The sequence below is a fragment of the Tupaia chinensis genome, unplaced genomic scaffold (assembly GCF_000334495.1).
Source record: "Tupaia chinensis unplaced genomic scaffold, TupChi_1.0 Scaffold000360_1, whole genome shotgun sequence".
NCBI classification, from domain to species: Eukaryota; Metazoa; Chordata; class Mammalia; order Scandentia; family Tupaiidae; genus Tupaia; species Tupaia belangeri.
Window position 1 is genome coordinate 105,417 of NW_006159856.1, and position 18,857 is coordinate 124,273.

At 46.2% G+C, this 18,857-nt stretch overlaps 1 protein-coding gene and 1 long non-coding RNA gene across 3 annotated transcripts in view; one reads left to right on the forward strand and one right to left on the reverse strand.

The window, feature by feature from the left end:
• Positions 1-9,914, reverse strand: part of SPON2 (spondin 2) — a 32,674-nt gene extending 22,760 nt beyond the window's left edge. Inside the window, exon 1 of the mRNA XM_006152874.3 lies at positions 9,837-9,914. The gene's annotated coding sequence lies outside the window, so the exon portion shown is untranslated. The remainder of the gene's footprint in view (positions 1-9,836) is intronic.
• The window catches only part of LOC102492295 (uncharacterized), a 32,074-nt gene extending 13,581 nt beyond the window's left edge, over positions 1-18,493 (forward strand). The window contains exons 2-5 of one of the 2 annotated variants that reach the window (XR_001370685.2): positions 8,680-8,820; positions 16,813-16,926; positions 17,888-17,958; positions 18,367-18,493. This is a non-coding gene — a long non-coding RNA (uncharacterized LOC102492295). The remainder of the gene's footprint in view (positions 1-8,679; positions 8,821-16,812; positions 16,927-17,887; positions 17,959-18,366) is intronic. The other variant, XR_001370684.2, reaches the window with a different exon arrangement.
• The last annotated feature ends 364 nt before the right edge of the window (positions 18,494-18,857 follow it).

Sequence of the window (18,857 nt, forward strand, 5' to 3'; positions counted from 1 at the left end):
CTTCCTTCCTTCCTTCCTTCCTTCCTTCCTTCCTTCCTTTCTTTCTCTCTCTCTTTCTCTCTCTCTCTCTTTCTTTCTTATTTTAATTTGACCAGAGAGGGATAGAATGAGAGAGGGGGAAGGAAAGTGAGAAAGCAAGCCACCAGGTCCAGGACTTTAACCGCAGTCATCCTTGTGGGAGTCCAGCACCTTAACGACAACGCCCCAGTGTGAGTTTTAAGCTGAAGTCGACTACATGGGAGTCCAGCGACATAACCATTACACCATCTTCTAGTCCCACAATTATAAACATTTTTAAACTTATTAGCAGGCCCTGAAAATATAGGAAGAAAAGCTTAACCAAATTGGAAGGAAAAATATATAGTTAAACAATAATAGTTGGAGACTTCAATACCTTGCTTTTTTTTTTTTTTCTTTTCTTTTTTTTTTTTTTGGTGAGGTTTTTGTAGGGCGCGTGCGCTCGCCAGACAGACAGAGAGAGAGAGAGACAGACAGAAAGCGAGAAATCACCCCCCAGAGGGGATGGTCATGCCGCAATCCCTTCTCCTCCATTCTCCTCTCGGGATCTTGGACACGCACGCACATGCGCCCGGCGTAAGTTTTAAGCCACCGGGTCCGGGACGCGAACCGCGGTTGACTACGTGGGAGTCCAGCGACATAGCCATTAGGCTAACTGCTGGTTCCCTTTTCTTTTCTTTTTGAGAGAGATTTTTTGCTATAGGGTGAATGCACTTGCCAGAGAGACAGAGACTGAGAGACAGAAAGTGAGAAATTACCCCCTGGGGGAATGACGATGCCACAATCCCTTCTCTGTTCTCTCAGGATTTGAGGCATGCATGCACATGTGCCTGGTATGAGTTTTAAACCATCAGGTCCAGGACTCGAACTACAGTAGACCATGTGAGAGTCCAGTGGTGTAACCATTACACCACCTACTGGTCCCAATACTTCACTTAATAATGTATAGAACCGCCAGATAAGAGAACTAAAAATATGTCAAGTGACATTAAATCAACTAGATATGAGGAACATTATGTAAAACTCTACCCAGTAACAATATGCACATTATTCTTAAGTGCACATGGAATACTTTCCCTGGTATATGGGAAAGGATTATATGCTGTGAGAGTTAGTTTGGATATCAACTTGACTGGACTAAGGAACACCTAGAAATCTGATATATATTTAAGCCACAACTTAAGTCTCAAGAAACTTTTAAAAAGTAGGGATCATACAAATGATTCTTGTAAACCACAATAAAATAAAGTTAGAAATCAGTAACAGAAATAAATCAAGAAAATGTATTAATTTGTGGAAAATAAACAGTATACTCTTTTTTAAAATTATTTTATTTTAACTTTATTTATTTATTCAATTTTAATTTGACCAGAGAGAGACAGAGAGAAAGAGAGAGGGAAAGTGAGAAAGCAGGCCGCCAGGTCCAGGACTCAAACCACTGTCGGCCATGTGGGAGTCCAATGTTCTTAACCACCATGCCGCCTGCTGGCCCCACAGTATACTCTTAAACAACCAATGGGTCCAAGAAAGAGAAATGAAGCAGAGATGAATAAAAATGAAAAGACAACATAGCAAAATTTATGGGACATAATGAAGTATTAAGGGAACAATTTATAGCTTTAAATACTGACATTAAAAAAAAAAGAAAGATCTCAAATCGAAAACCTAACTTTACAACTTACGGAACTAAAAAAATAACAAAGGAAACCCTGAACCAGCACAATGGAGGAAATAATAAAGATTAGAAGAAAGATACATGAAATAGAGAATATAAAAACAAAAAAGTCAGTGAAGCCAAAGGTGGTTCTTTGAAAAGAATGACAAAATTGACAAATCCTTAACCAGATGTATTAAGAAAGAAAGAGAAGGGCCAGCCAGGTGGTGTGGTAGTTAAGGCAGTTGGATCTCATACAACAGACTGTGCGGTTTGAGTCTCAGACCCAGTGGCTTGAAAAACACAACAGGTACATGTGTGTATATGCCCAAAATCTCAAGAGGAGAGCAGAGGAAGAGACTGCAGTGTAATGATGATTTCTCACTTTCCCTCTCTCTTGCCCTCGCTGTTGCTGGTGAGTCCATGGTCCCACAGCAAAGCAAAAACAAAACAAAACAAAAAAACAAAAGAAAGAGAAAGCTCAAGTTACTAAAGCTGATCATTAAAATTGGGACATTACTACTAATTTTACAGAAATATAAAGGATTATGAGAGAGTAGTGTGAACAATTACATACCAATAAATTGGATAACCTAGATGAATCAGATAAATTCCTAAAAAAACCAAAACCTATCCTAGACTAAATCAGGAGGAACTAGAAAATCCAAACAGATTTGTAACAATGTGGTAACAGAATCAGTAATCTTCCATCTGAAAAAAGCTTTGGACCTGATGGTTGCTGGTAAATTCTAGCAAACAAAGAACTTTGTCTTCTCAAATCTCTCCAAAAAAACTGAAGGGGAAGAAACACTTCCTCACTCATTCTATAAACACAACATTTTCTTGCTATTAAAGGTGGATAATGACACTGTAAGAAAACTATAGAACAATATCCCTGATGAATATTGATACCAAAATTCTCAGCAAAATACTAGTTACCTGAATTCAGCAGCATACTGAAAGGATCAGACACTGTGAGAGTTAGTTTGGATATCAACTTGACTGGACTAAGGAACACCTAGAAGTCTGATAAGGCATTACTCTGGGTGTATTTGGTTGGGGGTGGAGGTTTCCAGCAGAGATTAATATATGAGGCTGAGTTAGCGAGATGTGGAAGATCTGCCCTCAGTGTGGGCAGGCGTGACCCAACCAAGAAAGGGCTGAGAGAGTAAAAACAGAAGACAAATTGGTCTCGGCCTGAGTTGTGTCATGGGATTTCCTCCCTCTGAGGCTTTTGGACTTGAGCCACGCTACCAGAACCCAAAGATCTCCAGCTTGCTGGTGACCTGTTGTGTGAGACTCCTCAGATATTGTAATTGTGAAAGCTTATTTTTCCAATAAATCCTTTCTTACATGCCTATACAAACCTATTGGTTCTGTCTCCCTAGATAATCCTAATACATATACCATGACCAAGTGCAATTTATTCTTGGAGTGCTAGGGTGGTTCGACATATGAAAAAGAATCAATGTTATATACCATGTTAACAGAATTAAATAGAAACCTCAGATAGTCATCTCAGTTGATGGGAGAAAACATTTGACAAAATTCAATTTATTTTTATGATTTAAAAAACTCTCCAAAATTTTTCTCCTATTATACAGGAAATATATAAATACATAAAAATACACCCAGAGTAATGCCTTATCAGACTTCTAGGTGTTCCTTAGTCCAGTCAAGTTGATATCCAAACTAACTCTCACAGTGTATGATCCTTTCAGTATGCTGCTGAATTCAGGTAACTAGTATTTTGCTGAGAATTTTGGTATCAATATTCATCAGGGATATCGTTCTATAGTTTTCTTACAGTGTCACTGTCTGCCTTTAATAGCAAGAAAATTTTTGAGAGTTTTTTAAATCATAAAAAAATAGGAAAATAATAGGAATAGAAGGAAATGGCATCAGCATAATTTTATTACATTTTATTAATGAAATTTTACTGTATTTTTAATTTTATATTTTATATTATAAAATTTATGATAAATTTCATAATATATGAAATGCCCATAGCAAACACTAACCTCAGTAGTGAAAGACTGAAAGCTTTTCCTCTAAGATCAAGATCAGGGCAAGGATGCCCATTTTGACCACTTCTATTCAACATAGTACTGGAAATTTTAGCTAGAACAATCAGACAAAAATAAATAAATAAATAAATTTTCAAAAACCATCCAAATTGGAAAAGAGGTAAAATTGCCTCTGCTTGCAGTTGAGATAATCTTACATGTAGAAAACCTTAAAAACTACATGCACACATACACACACACACAGAGTAGAGCTAATAGATAAATTCAACAAAGTAACAGAATACATAGTTGACACATAAAAATCGGTTGCACTTATATACACTACCAATGAACAATCCAAAAAGGAAATTATGAAAACAATTCTACTTACAGTAGTATCGAAAAGAATAAAATACTTAGGAATTAACTTTATCAAGAAGACGAAAGACATATAATGAAAACTATAAAATATTGCTTGTATTATGAAAACTATAAAATTAAAGAAGATATAAATACATGGAAACACACTCCATATTCATTGACTAGAAAACAAAAACAATCAACAAATTCAATGAAATCATTTTCAAAAGCTCAATGCCATTTTCAACAGAAATAGAAAAACTCTTCATAAAATTTGTATGAAACTTGAAGGACCTGAATAGCTGAAACAATCTTGAAAACTTACAACGAGGCTGTAGGACTCCCATTTCCTGATTTCAAATCCCAGTTCAATGTTCTAGTAATCAATAGACTAATAAACTTGCTATGAAGCAACAGTTGTAAAAAAGGATACGATAATCTATAGTCTGTAGACATATAAACCAATGGAATAGAACAGAAAGCCCAGAAAGAAACTCTCACATGGGTGGACAGATGATTTTTGACGAAGGCACAAAGCCCATTCAATAGAGGAAAGAAAAGTCATTTGAGTAAATATGTTGAGAAAACTGAAAATCCATATGCAAAAGAATGAAGTCAGACTCTAACTTACACTATCTAAAAAGTTAATTTGGGAACCAGCAGTTAGCGTAATGGCTATGTTGCTGGACTCCCATGTAGTCGACCGCGGTTCGCATCCCGGACCCGGTGGCTTAAAACTCACGCCGGGCACGTGTGTGTGCGTGCCCAAGATCCCGAGAGGAGAATGGAGGAGAAGGGATTGCGGCGTGGCCTCCCCGCCACGGGGGGTGATTTCTCGCTTTCTGTCTCTATGTCTCTCTCTGTCTGTCTGGCAAGTGCACGTGCCCTATAGCGAAAATCTCTCTCTCAAAAAAAAAAAGTTAATTCAAAATGAATCAGTGACCTAAATGTAATACCTAAAACTGTAAACCCCTTAAAAGAAAACAAAAAGGCAAAGCTTTACAACTTTGCATTTGGCAATGATATTTTGCATATGACACTAGAGGCATGAGAAATAAAATCTGTGCATCCAAAGGCAATGTCAACAGAATTAAAAGGCAACTCATGAAATGAGAGAAAATATTTTTAAATCACATGATGATAAGGGATTAATACAATATAGAGAGAGCTCCTAATACTCCATAACAGAAGAATAATCTGATTGAAAAATGGGGAAAAGATTTGAACAGACACTGCTCCAAAGATGATATATTGATGGCCAATAAGCACATAAATAGGTGCTCAATATCTCTTTTTCTTTCTTTCTTTCTTTCTTTCTTTCTTTCTTTCTTTCTTTCTTTCTTTCTTTCTTTTTTTTTTTTTTGAGAGTTTTGCTTTTGTTTTTGCTACAGGGTGCATGCGCTTGCCAGAGAGACAGAGACAGAGAGATAGAAAGTGCGAAATCACCCCTCAGGGGGGATGGCCATGCTGCAATCCCTTCTCCATTCTCCTCTTGGGATCGTGGGCACACACACATGCACCCAGCATGAGTTTAAGCCACCGGGTTCAGGATTTGAACCACGGTTGACTACATGGGAGTTCAGTGACATAGCCATTAAGCTAACTGCTGGCCCCGGGAGATTTTTTTTTTTTTTGCTATAAGGTGTGTGCGCTAGCCAGAAAGACAGAGAGAGACAGAGAGACAAAAAGCAAGAAATCACTCCCCAGGGGGGATGGCCATGCCACAATCCCTTCTCCTCCCTTCTCCTCTTGGGATATTGAGCATGCACGCACACGTGCCCAGTGTAAGTTTAAATCACCAGGTTGGGACTCGAACCATGGTCAACTACATGGGAGTCCCAGCCATTACACCAACTGCTTGTCCCAACATCTCTTATTATTAGGGAAATACAAATCAAGATGACAGTGAGATACCACCTCTAACCCAGTGGGATGCATGGGTTAGGGGGGAAAAAAAACCCCAGAAAATAGCAAGTATTAGCAAGGATATAGAGAAATTGGAACACTTGTGCACCATTGGTGGAAACGAAAAGTGGTATAACAGTTACGAAAGAGTGCGACAGTTCCTCAAAATATTAAAAATAGGGACCAGCAGTTGGCGTAATGGCTATGTCACTGGACTCTCATGTAGTCGACCGTGGTTCGAGTCCCAGACCTGGTGGCCAGCTGTGTGTGCGTGCGTGCCCAAGATCCTGAGAGGAGAATGGAGGAGAAGGGATTGAGGCATGGCCATCCCCCCAGGGGAGTGATTTCTTGCTTTCTGTCTTTCTGTCTCTCTCTGTCTTTCTGGCAAGCGCACGTGCCCTATAATAAAAACCTCTCCAAAAAATTAAAAATATTAAAAATACATTTACTATGTAATCCCATAATTGCAATAGTAGGTATATACCCCAAATAACTGAAACAGAGATCTTGGGATACTGGACATGCACACACATGTGCCTGGTGTGAATTTCAAGCCACTGGGACCAGGACTTGAATCACAGTCAACTATGTGGGAGTCCAGTGATGTAACCACAGCATCATCTGTTGGTCCCAAGGTTGAGCATCTTTTCATAATTTTATAATATTGGCCCTAGGAGAACCTCCCTCATGTTTATTGTGCATGTCTTCAGGAGTTGTCTTTTCTTGTGATTGATGTGAAATTCTTTGTAGACTGTGACGTGAGTCCTTGGTTACATATATGCACGGCAGATATCTCTCACTTGTCTGCTCATTCTCTTACAGGTGTCTTCTGGTGAACAGAATTAAAAAAAAAAAATCTTGCTATAGGGTACATGAACCCTCCAGAAAAATAAAGATACAGAGTGAGAAGTCACCCCTCCCCCGGGGGGGAGGGGATAGCCATCCACAGTTCCTTCTCCACTCTCCTCTCAGGATTTTGAGCATGCGTGCACATGCATCCAGCATAATTTTCAAACTGCCGGGTCCGGAACTCTAACTGCAGAGCTGGCGTGTGAGATCTAGTTACCTTAACCTCCATGTACCTGCTGGCCTGAAATTATTTTAATATAGGCTAATTAATCCACTTCTTTTCCTTTCTGGTACTACTTTCTGGATCCTGTTTACGAACTCCTTTCTAGGCCTGCCTCCTGCCCCATAGAGCAGAGCTTAAGCACTGCACAGAGGAAGCTGGATCTCAAAAGGCCAACCAGGATTTGAGTCCCAGTCTGACGGCTTGAAAAACATGCTGAGCGAGTGCACACCCAAGACCCTGATAGAATGGAGATTTGGAGGAAAATAATTACAGAATGTCCAGATCCCTTTGGGAGATTTTTTTTTCTCTCTCTCCCCTGTACCCTAGCTCTCGCTCATGTATGCATGTGTCCTCTGGCATAAAACAATATCTAAATTTAAAAAGAACCCCTTTCTGACTCTGAAATGAATTGACCAGCTTTCAAGGGGTATGGGAACTGAGACTTTGTTTTCCATACCCTCAGAGCCAGCTAGTGAGGCCCTTCCTCAGACCCTGGCCTAACCTTTCAGAGCCCCTTTCTCACAGCTCACATCCCTGGACCAAGGTGAAGGGGACTTCCTTGGTGTCCAGCTCACACTCAGGAGTGACTAGACAGTACAGACCCCTATGCTGGGAAGCACAAATAGAATCCTCCAGATGGGCAAAAACTGAGCCCAGAAGAGGAAAATGCCAGGATAGGCACAGGCCTTGAATCTGGTAGTGCTACTGAGTTCACCAAATGTGTGTCAGTGATAAAGGCTTGGCTGCCAGCCCTTCCCTCATTGAGGGAGCCCCCAGGTCAGGCCATGGGCACCCTCATAGGCATACCACATTGGAGAGAGAGCAGAGGTGGGGAAGAGGGGAGAATCTTGGGAGCCACCTGACGGCCTGCGTGACCTACACATGTGGAGCTGCCCTGAAGCCATCCCAGAGAGGCTCACCCCACCAAACTGGAGCAGAGATGTGTTACATGCCTAAATGCAGTGTCTCCAATCCCTGGGCCACGGCAGTCCCTGGCCTGTTAGGAACTGGGCTGCACAGCCGGAAGTAAGTGGCAGATGAGTGAGCAAAGCTTCATCTGTATTTACAGCCGCTCCCCATCGAGACCCTGGCCTAACCTTTCAGAGCCCCTTTCTCACAGCTCACATCCCTGGACCAAGGTGAAGGGGACTTCCTTGGTGTCCAGCTCACACTCAGGAGTGACTAGACAGTACAGACCCCTATGCTGGGAAGCACAAATAGAATCCTCCAGATGGGCAAAAACTGAGCCCAGAAGAGGAAAATGCCAGGATAGGCACAGGCCTTGAATCTGGTAGTGCTACTGAGTTCACCAAATGTGTGTCAGTGATAAAGGCTTGGCTGCCAGCCCTTCCCTCATTGAGGGAGCCCCCAGGTCAGGCCATGGGCACCCTCATAGGCATACCACATTGGAGAGAGAGCAGAGGTGGGGAAGAGGGGAGAATCTTGGGAGCCACCTGACGGCCTGCGTGACCTACACATGTGGAGCTGCCCTGAAGCCATCCCAGAGAGGCTCACCCCACCAAACTGGAGCAGAGATGTGTTACATGCCTAAATGCAGTGTCTCCAATCCCTGGGCCACGGCAGTCCCTGGCCTGTTAGGAACTGGGCTGCACAGCCGGAAGTAAGTGGCAGATGAGTGAGCAAAGCTTCATCTGTATTTACAGCCGCTCCCCATCGCTCACATTATTGCCTGAGCTCTGCCTCCTGTTGGATCAGCAGTGGCAGTGGATTTTCATAGGAGCCTCCAGATGGGACTGCCTGGTTGCAGGAAAACAAGCTTAAGCACCCCCTGATCCTGTACTGTGGTGAGTTATACGATTGTGTCATTATGTAGTACAATGTAAGACTAAAGGAAACAATGAGCCCAATAAATGTAATGCACTTGAATCATCTCACAATCATCTCTCCGACCTGGTCTGTGGAAAAACTATCTTCCTGCAGCCCCACAGTGCTCCCCAGCAGTGACAGAAGACCCCACCCAGAACAACAGAGAAAGGAGGATCAGGCAGCAACACAGTAAGGAAGAGCATTGCCAGCACAGAAGAAATACAAACATTTCTCACCAAATGTGAAGGAATTAAGGAAAACCTAATCTGAAAGAAAATCTCTACAAACAAACACAGAGGGACACACCCCCAGTTCTCCCCTGGGCCTTCTGAGGACCCCAGCACCCAATTTTACCTTGCTGTCCATGTGGGTCCCAAGGTACAGTGCCTCCCTTTCACATGTCATCTAGGTGGAAGCACCTAATTACCCCTCAGCGCCCAGGCCCGCTGCACAGTGCCTCTGCAGCCAGCACACTGGGAGGTGAAGCCTCTGGTTTGGGGTCCTGGAGTGGAGTGGTGGGCAGTGGAAGCTCCTGGTCACACAGCGGGTGTGTGTATGAGTAACAAAGAAACCTTTACTGTTTTTTAGCCCCCAGGCTGTGGGACTACCTTCGTAGCTGAGTCCATCCTGATCCATGTCAGGACCAAAAGGTTCTCAGATTACTGTTCATTCTCACAGGCCCTGTGAATAGACTTTATCCCATTTTGCAATAAGAACACCAAGGTAGATCAAGGTCGGGCGTCCTGCCCAGGGCACTGACCAGTCCTCAAGGCTTGGGTGGCCCTGATCTTTAGACTCCGATTCACCCCACTGCTCACTTCTCAGGAAATAAAAAGAGAGCGCCACAAACCCTGGGACATCGGGGAAGCACCTTAGAAGCAGCAAGCAGTGGAATAAGCCCTTCTGAAAACAGCCAGGGCCGTGAGTGACAGAACTGAGAAAGCTCGTTCGTCTATTCAAACACTTCAGCACCCATAAAGTGCCAGGCACTTACCTCGATGCTCCAGGAACACCTGGGAGCAGAAGTAAGCTCCCCACCCAGAGCCCAGACTCACCGCGCCAGATCCAATGGAAAGGAAAACGTTTGAAAGCACAGAGAGAAGTGAGGCTTAGAAGACAGGCAGACCGGTTACACAATAAACACTGCTGGCATTTCCTGAAGAGGATAAAACAAATGGAAACAATTTTTTCCCAAAGATATAATAAAAGAAATTGTTCCTTAAATAAAAGAAGCCCCAAATCTACAGATGAAACCAGTTATCCCCGAGACACTGTGTCCCAGGGATAACTGGTAAACAGTGGCCAGGAGCTGGAACATTTGGGGGCGAGGACAGACTCCAGGAATAAAGAACGTGGTGAATACACAGACAGGAAGCACGGGGAAAGACGAGACTGGTCTGACACCTTCTCGTGGACTATTCTAGAAGACACAGCAGCCCTGTGGACTTGGTTTTAGAGCTCACTTTCTGGGTGGGGGATATGAGGCCGAGAAGTCCTCGGTACCACAAGAGGTCTTAGGTCCAGGTAAGCACTCGCAGCACCACAGGGACCTCCCCTCCACCCCCGCCCCCCAGCCAGTCTGCCCAGAGAGACGCAGGAGAAGAGCCACAGCTGCCTACCAGAAGCTCGTGGGCCCTTCCGTGGGGTCTGCTCTGGTTACCTGTTATTGCACAAGTCACCCCCAAACCCAGTGGTTTAAAACTGTGATGATGTCTATACTCTGGGCAGGGCTGGTCAAGGTCAGCTGGTCTCGGTTCCTCCTGGTGTCACTGAGGTGGGTCCAAGGCTGGGCCTTTTCACTCTCTGTCAGGTGTTCACGCTGCCTGGCCTGGACTTCTTCCCAACGTTGTGTCCTGAGAAAATGGGAGCCAGGAGGAAGGCAAATGGCTGTTCCTGACCTACCCTCATGAGTCACAGAGGCCAACGCAGGGTCAGGGGCCGGGGGGAGGGGAGGCCCCACCTGTTGAGGGGCGGCTCTAGAAAACTCGGGGCTGGAAGACACTGTGGGCCCTGCAGAAGCTCATGCAGCAAGTTTCAGCTGATGGCGCTCATCACGGTCAGGAGCCAGCCTGCTGCCCAGCTTGTGCCTCGTGGGAGCCAGTATCTCCTATAACCACTCCATAGGTGGGGGTGCCTGGCCCCTGTAAGGTCATAGAAGTGACCGCAGCCTGAAGGACCCAGGTGTGGTGCCCCCTGCAAGTATCTGTGGGTCACCTGTAGGCCCCAGTCCAATGGGCCCATCTCTGTGGGTCCCCTGTGTGCTGTTGCTTTGTGATGTATCCAGCAGGTCCGTCCTTACCAGGATGAGCCAAAGCCAGGTGCTCAGGCAGCAGGGGGAAGGCTTGCCGACTCCTCCCTTCTGGGGTTAGAGTTCACCTGATTTCCCACAGCCCCCATGACCACTCATGAGTGTCTGCTGCACAGGGCACCCACAGGCATGGGGCATTCCAGCTTGCGGGCAGCCTGCTCAGCCCCCTTTCCAAGACACCCAGCAGTTAGGGCATGGACTGAGGAGGAACTTGTTCCAGATCTTGGCCCACCGGGTAGCCAGGTGGGGCTAGGGCTGGCTTCCCAGCAAAGGTGATGGAAGCTCTTCCTGTTCTTATCTGACTGACATCTGGGCCTGGAGCACACTCTCCTGGGACCAGGACATCCTCCTCTGGATCCCTAGCAGGTGGAGCTTGGCATCTCAGAAATCCCTACAAAATCTCGCCCAGGGGAGGCGAGAGCACAGGCCTCCCTGACACACATCCTCTGCAGGAGTTTGGACCAGGGTGGGGGAAGGTCAGGGAGGCTTCCACAAGTTACCAGGGTTAGGAGCCAGTTTCCATCATTCTGCATCCCCAGTGCAGGGGCTTCCAGGTCAGCCAGCCCCTCCCTGTGTACCTGGCCTCCCAGCAGCCCCCAGGCTGGTGGCCACAGGCCATTTGGTTCCCCATGTCCAGGGCTTGGCAGGGAGGCAGAGACTCAGCTCTCACGAGGGGCTGTGTGGGCTTAATCTGCTCTTCATCAGTGAGGGAGGGCAGGAGGAAGCCTTGAACCTGAGTCAGGAGATGGAATTCTAAGCCAGGCCCTTCCGCGGTTCCCCCATACATGACCTACATGGCCACACTCTCTCAAGACCTCGGTTTCTCTCTCTGCAGTGTGCGGGAAGGGGCCAGGCTCACCACATGGCCCTCGACCCCACAACCCTCCAGTCTCCACATGCTTCGACGTAGAGAAAATCCCTTTCCCCCGGCCTCACAGGCCAGCCAAGCGGCTTTGCTGAGGATGGAGCTCCGTCCAAACTCTGAGTCAAGCCCAGGTCCCAGTCCTGGCAGCCTCTCGCTGGCCGGTCAGTGTTGGCTGCGGGTCCTGGGAAGGGGATTTGGAATTTGGGGATTTATGCTTTAAGGCTCACATTTTCTTCCCAGTGGGTTTTCCTACTCTCATTCTCCAAGATGCTGGTTAAGGCCTCTGCTCTATCTAAACCTGGGCTGCTGTTCTCGGTAGCATTCGTGCAAGAAGGCCAAGTGTCCACAGGAAATGTGTCTTTCCAACACCACCACGCGGTTGGCAAGGGTGGTGTGGTGCGAGCCAGCAGGAAAGCCGAGGCGCCCCCGGGGAAGAGAGCAACCACCTTGGGACGTGCCTTGCTCCTCTTTCTCAATCTCTTTAACACCGAGACTTACAGACGACATTGTAGGATCCCGCTGGAAACCTCTGCTCTGGAGGCCCGGGCACCACCATGGCCACAGAGTGCGTGCACCTTGCTGTTCTGCATGTCCCAGCCCTGCTCATCTAGTTTGTGCCCAGGGGCCACATCGCAAGGACGTTCTCAAGAGGAAACACCACTGACAGCGACGGCCCAGGCTCAAACCTCAGGTTGGGTCGTCTCACTCTCTCAGAGGCAGTCGGCCCTGCTGGGGCCAGCATCCAGTGTGAGGAGGTACCAGGCTAGGGGGAGGGGCAGGCCCCAGTGTCTGGGTGCAGAGGCTGCGGGGGTCTCTTCTAATCCCACCTCACCTGGCACAGGGCAGGGAGGAGACACCTGGGTACCCACGGAGGTGCCAAGATGTGCACAGTGCACATGCACACACATGTGCTCACATGTGCCATATACACAGTTGTGTACACATGCACACACATGATGTATAGATGTGTCGTGCTTTGTACACACTGCACATGCTCACACACCATGCACATATTTGCATACACATGAGGACACACATGTAGTTCCTATACCACGTGTGATTGCATGTACTATGCACACTTTTGTGTGTTTGTACGTGAGTGACCTGACATGCATACACACCATGCACATGTGTGAATACACGTAAGTACATGCATGCTATGCACCATACATACCACATGTGCTCACTTGTGCTGTGCCCATGTGTGAATACATGCAAGTACACGTGTCATGCACACATGTCATGGTGCACGAACACACACCACACCAGTGCTCTTATGTGCCATGAACACACATGGGTGTGCACACGCTCTAAGAAGCAACTCAGATGGCTCAGCCCAAGGGTCCACAGTGAAGAGGCCATTCCAGAGGTGGTTAAAGGAGCTAATCCTGGGCCAGCAGGTGGTGTGGAGGTTAAGGCAGCTGGATCCCACGTGGCCCGCTGTGTGGTTTGAGTCCTGGACCCAGTGACTTGAAAATCACACAGGGCCAAAATCCTGAGAGAAGAATAGAGAAGGGATCCTCACTTTCCTTCTCGGTCTCTCTCTGGTGACCTCAAGTGCCCTATAGCAAAAACAAAAACACAAAAACAAATAACAGATGGGAATCCCCAGGTGGAAATCCAGGAGCCTGGCCTAGGAGCTGGGGAAGAAACAGAACAAACAACTCAGCACAGAAGAGTGGGGAGAATCAACCTCGCTCTGCCCCTGCAAAGCCAGAGACCAGCAAACCAGGGAGGCCCTTCCTTCCTCCCCCTCAGGACCCACTTCCCATCCGGAAAATCTGAGCAGACCCTGTGGCCGGGACTCCCTGGCTCCAGCCCGCTGGTGGCCTACTTTCCTCCTGGGCGCAGTAGGAATGTGGGTCAGCATTTGCTCACCTGGCCCAGGGCCAGAGCCAGTGGAAGGGAAAAACAGTAAGCCAGGGGCTTCCAGTGAGGCTGCAGCCCCACAGTCAGCCAGTCCCACCCTGGCCCGGAGGCTCAGGGATTAGGACCACGGGGAGGACACCCCCAGCCACCACATCTTCTCAGTGCGCAGGAAAGGGGTCCTAGACACACAGTCCCTCCTTCTGGAGATCAGAGGCCCACTCCTTGGCCTACTCCATGGCTTGCCCATTCATTCCTGGTGCAACCCTGAGACCAAGTTTGGCTGAGGTGTTCCATACCAGAGGACGGCACTTCACACTTCCGTGCCCATTTCTCCCCAGAGGCAAATGAAACAAGCCCCCTGTCCCCCTGTGGGTACCCTGACAGACCACATGCAGCCTGGTGGGCCTGGCAGTCTCTGGCCCTGCAGATGGAGCTAGACCTTCACCATCTTCCACAGTCCTCGGCCCCGCTGAGGCTGCCCCTGGGTGTCTTCCCCAGATTCAGGAGGGCATGGAGCCGTGCCTGCTGCAGCCCCCCTGTAGGGCTCTTCAGCCCCCAGGAAAGCAGGGCTGGAGGATGGCCCCAAGAAGAATTGCCACCACAGTCCCCTAGGGCAGGAGCAGAGCTGTCCACATTGCAATCTGAGGGTGGAGGAGGGGAAGCTGGACACGGTCCCAGCGCAGGGACACCCCTGCTACCACTGCCACTGCACTTTGTGGGCTCTCCTTCCTTCTACGGATTCTCGTGGATGTTTTCAAAGTGGGGAAAATAAGTCTTGTTTCTAATGATTTAAAAAAGCAGTCCCTTCTTCCCCCTCAACCACTTAAAAGAGTTTCTGCCTCAGGTGTCTTCCGGGCAAACCTAGGTGACAGAGAGGGAGGAGGAGAGGGACAGAGGGACAAAACTCCTACATACAGATTGCAAAGGCCCATCCCCATACCAAATGTAACAAGATACTTTTGTAAAAAAAAAAAAAAAAAAAATGTTTTTAAAAACTGAAATAATTTCGGACTTAGAGAAAAGTTGTAAAAACAGTGGAATTCCCGTACCTCCTCACTCAGCTTCCTCCAGTGCTAGCCCTTTAAAGAACCCTGGTGGGATAGTGAAACCAGGAAGTCCCTTTTGGTACCATGTTATTAACAAAGCTGCAGACCTCACTGGAGTTGCTGCAGTGTTTCCACTCCTATTCTGGGTCCTCGTGCTGCGTTGAGAGAAGGGGCCTGTGGAGACACAACCTGTGAGCACAGAAGGTACCAGAGCATCGTCATCGTATGGCCTGTACGGCAAAATTGCCAGGAAAACCAGCCAATAATCAGAACAGAGGATACGAGATTGATACCGAGATGAGCCCAAGGGCCTAGGGAGCTGGTTCCTACACGACTGATCAAGTAATGTGACTCCCAGTCTCAGCAGACACTCATGCGCATGTGCCCCAAATCCTGACAGGACAGAGAAGGAGGAGATGGGATGGTGGTGTGACCATGCCCCACTGGGGGGTGCTTTCTCCCTCTCCCTCCTTCTCTGTCTCTCTCTCTGGTGAATGCACACATCCTCTGACAATTTAAAAAAAATTAAAAAAGATGAGGCTAAGAGGGGAAGAAATTAATCCAAGCCAGGAACCATTGCATAAACACTACATACCAATATGTGCATTAAAGAAGGGATAGAGTGCTGAAGGTGACGAAGGTATTACTCATAAACCTCAAAGCATCAAACACAGAAGCTAAATCCATAAAACCAACTGAAACACAAAGGCCCCTTGAGGAATGCACGGTGCAGAAGCTCTCACTGCTTGTCTTCACGATTGGGTCTAGCAGCAACAGAAAAATGATCACAGACCAAGATAAAGACCGATCTGCACAGTCCTCACAGGAGACAGTACTTCTTACAACTCCTTACTTGTTACGTTCTTGACTGCAAAGAAAATCTCAATGAACTAAAAGGTAGATTAATTAAAAGGATTTTCTTATAACCCAACAAGATTTAAAATAAATAGTGGGACCAGTAACTGGTGCAGTGGTTGTGTAGCTAGACTCCCATGTAGTTGACTGTTGTTCAAGTCCTGGACCCAGCGACTTAAAACTCATGCCAGGTGGGGAACCAGCAGTTGGCGTAATGGCTATGTCGCTGGACTCCCACGTAGTCGACTGCGGTTCGCGTCCCGGACCTGGTGGCTTAAAACCCACGCCAGGCGCGTGTGCGTGCGTGCCCAGGATCCCGAGAGGAGAATGGAGGAGAAGGGATTGCGGCGTGGCCGTCCCCTCTGGGGGGTGATTTCTCTCTTTCTGTCTCTCTGTCTCTGTCTGTCTGGCGAGCGCACGCGTCCTATAGTGAAAAACCTCTCAAAAAAAAAAAAAGAAAGAAAGAAAACTCATGCCAGGCACTTGTGCGTGTGTCTCCAAGACCCTGAAAGGAGAGTAGAGGAGCAGGGATTGTGGCATGGCAATCTCCTGCGGGGGATGATTTCTCGCTTTCTCTCTCTGTCTCTGTCTTTGTCTCTCTGGCAAGCGCACGTGCCCTATAGCAAAAATCTCTCTTAAAAATAAATAAAATAAATAGCAAAAAGTGCCACCTCTTCCTCCCAAACATAACCACTCAGAAACTGAGGAACACATTTCTAGATAACCTATCAAACAGAAACTCAAATCCGAATAGGGGTGCTCCCCGGAAAGCTGCGAAACATGAAGTCCTCCCCAGGCAGAGAACTCAACCCCTCCAATGCATCTGCTAGTCTTCAGAGGAAGGGATTAACGTGAGCACGTTTGTGTCCTTCGCAAAGAAGCAGAATGAGAATATCAAACACATTTTTCTAGAGTAAAAAGAGGGAATTTGAACATAAAACAAAGTAGAAAACAAATAAGGAAAAAGGAGAAAATTATTGCCTTTTATCTGAAAGAAAGTAAAATAGAAACTTATTGCCCTGCCCAGAAACCTTGACGTGTAGGGGCCTGCTTATGATTGTGAGCAAGAAGGAAGAGTCAAGAAAAGACTGGATACAATTTGCAAATCTAGGGCAGCTATTTGGAGATCTACAGCAAACAGGTAAAGTTTCTTTTCTTTTTTTTTTTTTTTTCTTTTGGAGAGGTTTTTGCTATAGGGTGCGTGCGCTCGCCAGAAAGACAGAGAGAGACAGAGAGACAGAAAGCGAGAAATCACCCCCCAGAGCGGATGGTCACACCGCAATCCCTTCTCCTCTGTTCTCCTCTTGGGATCTTGGGCACGCACACACATGCGCCCGGCATGAGTTTAAGCCACCGGGTCTGGGACTCGAACCACAGTCGACTATATGGGAGTCCAGCGACATAGCCATTACACTAACTGCTGGTCCCAATTTTCTAGTGCATATAAATTGCCAAAATAATTTCAAAGAAGGGGAAAACATAAGTAGAGGAACACAAGAAACTGGAAAGGTGATTAAGCATGAGCCAGTAAAGGAAACACCAGGAACAGATGTTCACAGCTGAGGACGAGCTAACCTGGAGTTGGAAGAAGAGTCACTGGTGTTATTTTAACCTTTCCAGATATGAAAAGATGGAAAAGTCTATAATTCATTTCTTGAAACCAGTATAATTTAATACAAAAACCTGAAGTGGAGCAAAAAGAGAAAACTATAGACTAATAACCCTCTTAAATGGAGACGCAAAAAATAAAAATAAAAACAAAAACCAAAACAAAACTAAAGAGACTAGAAAATAGAAAACAATAAAATGCAAAATTATATATAGTTGTCCCCCTTTCCATGGGGGATATGTTCCAAGACACCCCCCAACCCCTGCCATGGTTGCTTAAAATTGTGGAGAGTCCTGAGTCTTATGCTGTATAGACTGTTTTCCCAGTCTAATGACAGAGGTGACTACTAAATGACCAGAAGGCAGGTAGTATACACAGCATGGATACTTTGGACTGGGGATGGTGCACATCCCAGCTGTGACAGAGGGGGACAGCATAAGATTTTATAATGCTATTCAAAATGGCACACAGTTTAACTTATTGTTCGTTCTAGAATTTTCCATTTCGTCTTCTCAGACCGCGGTTAACCACAGGTGACTGGAACCTCAGAAAACGAAACCACAGGTAAGGCGGAGGTTACTGTACTGTGACTGAGCTGGTCTAGGCCAGACTCACGAGGGTAATCAATGATTGAGTCATTTCATGAATAAATCAGCAAAGAAAATGTAGAGAACCAAATCAAAAAGAAATTTGACCAGAGTCAGCAATCATTATTAATAATACTACTAATTAAAATAGGAAGAAAACCTGGGGCCAGCAGGCGGTGTAATGGTTAAGGCACTGAATTTCTATATGGTCGACTGTGGTGGGATCCCCCGACTTGGCAGCTTGAGAATTGCACAAGACATGTGTACATGTGTGCCTCAAATCCTGAGAGAAGGGAGTAATGAAGGAAAAAGGATTGCAGTGTAGCCATCCCACCTGGGGTGGGATGGGGGTGATTTCTCACTTTTCCTCTCCGTCTCTTTTTAGCAAACACACCTACCCTATGGCGAAAACCTGAAAAAAAAAATCAGGAAGAAAACCTAAAAGCTCTGTACACAGCAATGGCCAAGATCACTCTACATGGAAAACTCAAACTGTTTCAATAAATGCAGAGACTGGCGATGCCTGCTGTTGTCATTAGTCTTCAACATTTTCTTGGGGCCTCTATAAAATGCAATAAGAAAATCCAATACATGACATAAACGTAAGAAAAAATAGATAAAATAACTTATTTTTTGTTGATGATAGTATTGTAAGGCGAGAGACTCCCCTAGTTTAAAAATAAAAAATCAATAAGAAAATGTAATACATGATGAACATCCGAAAAAAGAATAACTTCCCACTTCTCTATCATAAACACATGGAAATTTGGAGATTCCATTCAAAATAGTAGCTGTGTAGCTGGAGTAAAGTTAAGATGCTATAACAAGTAGCTCCAACAATAAGGTGATTCAAAGAATACATTCATTTCTCTCTCA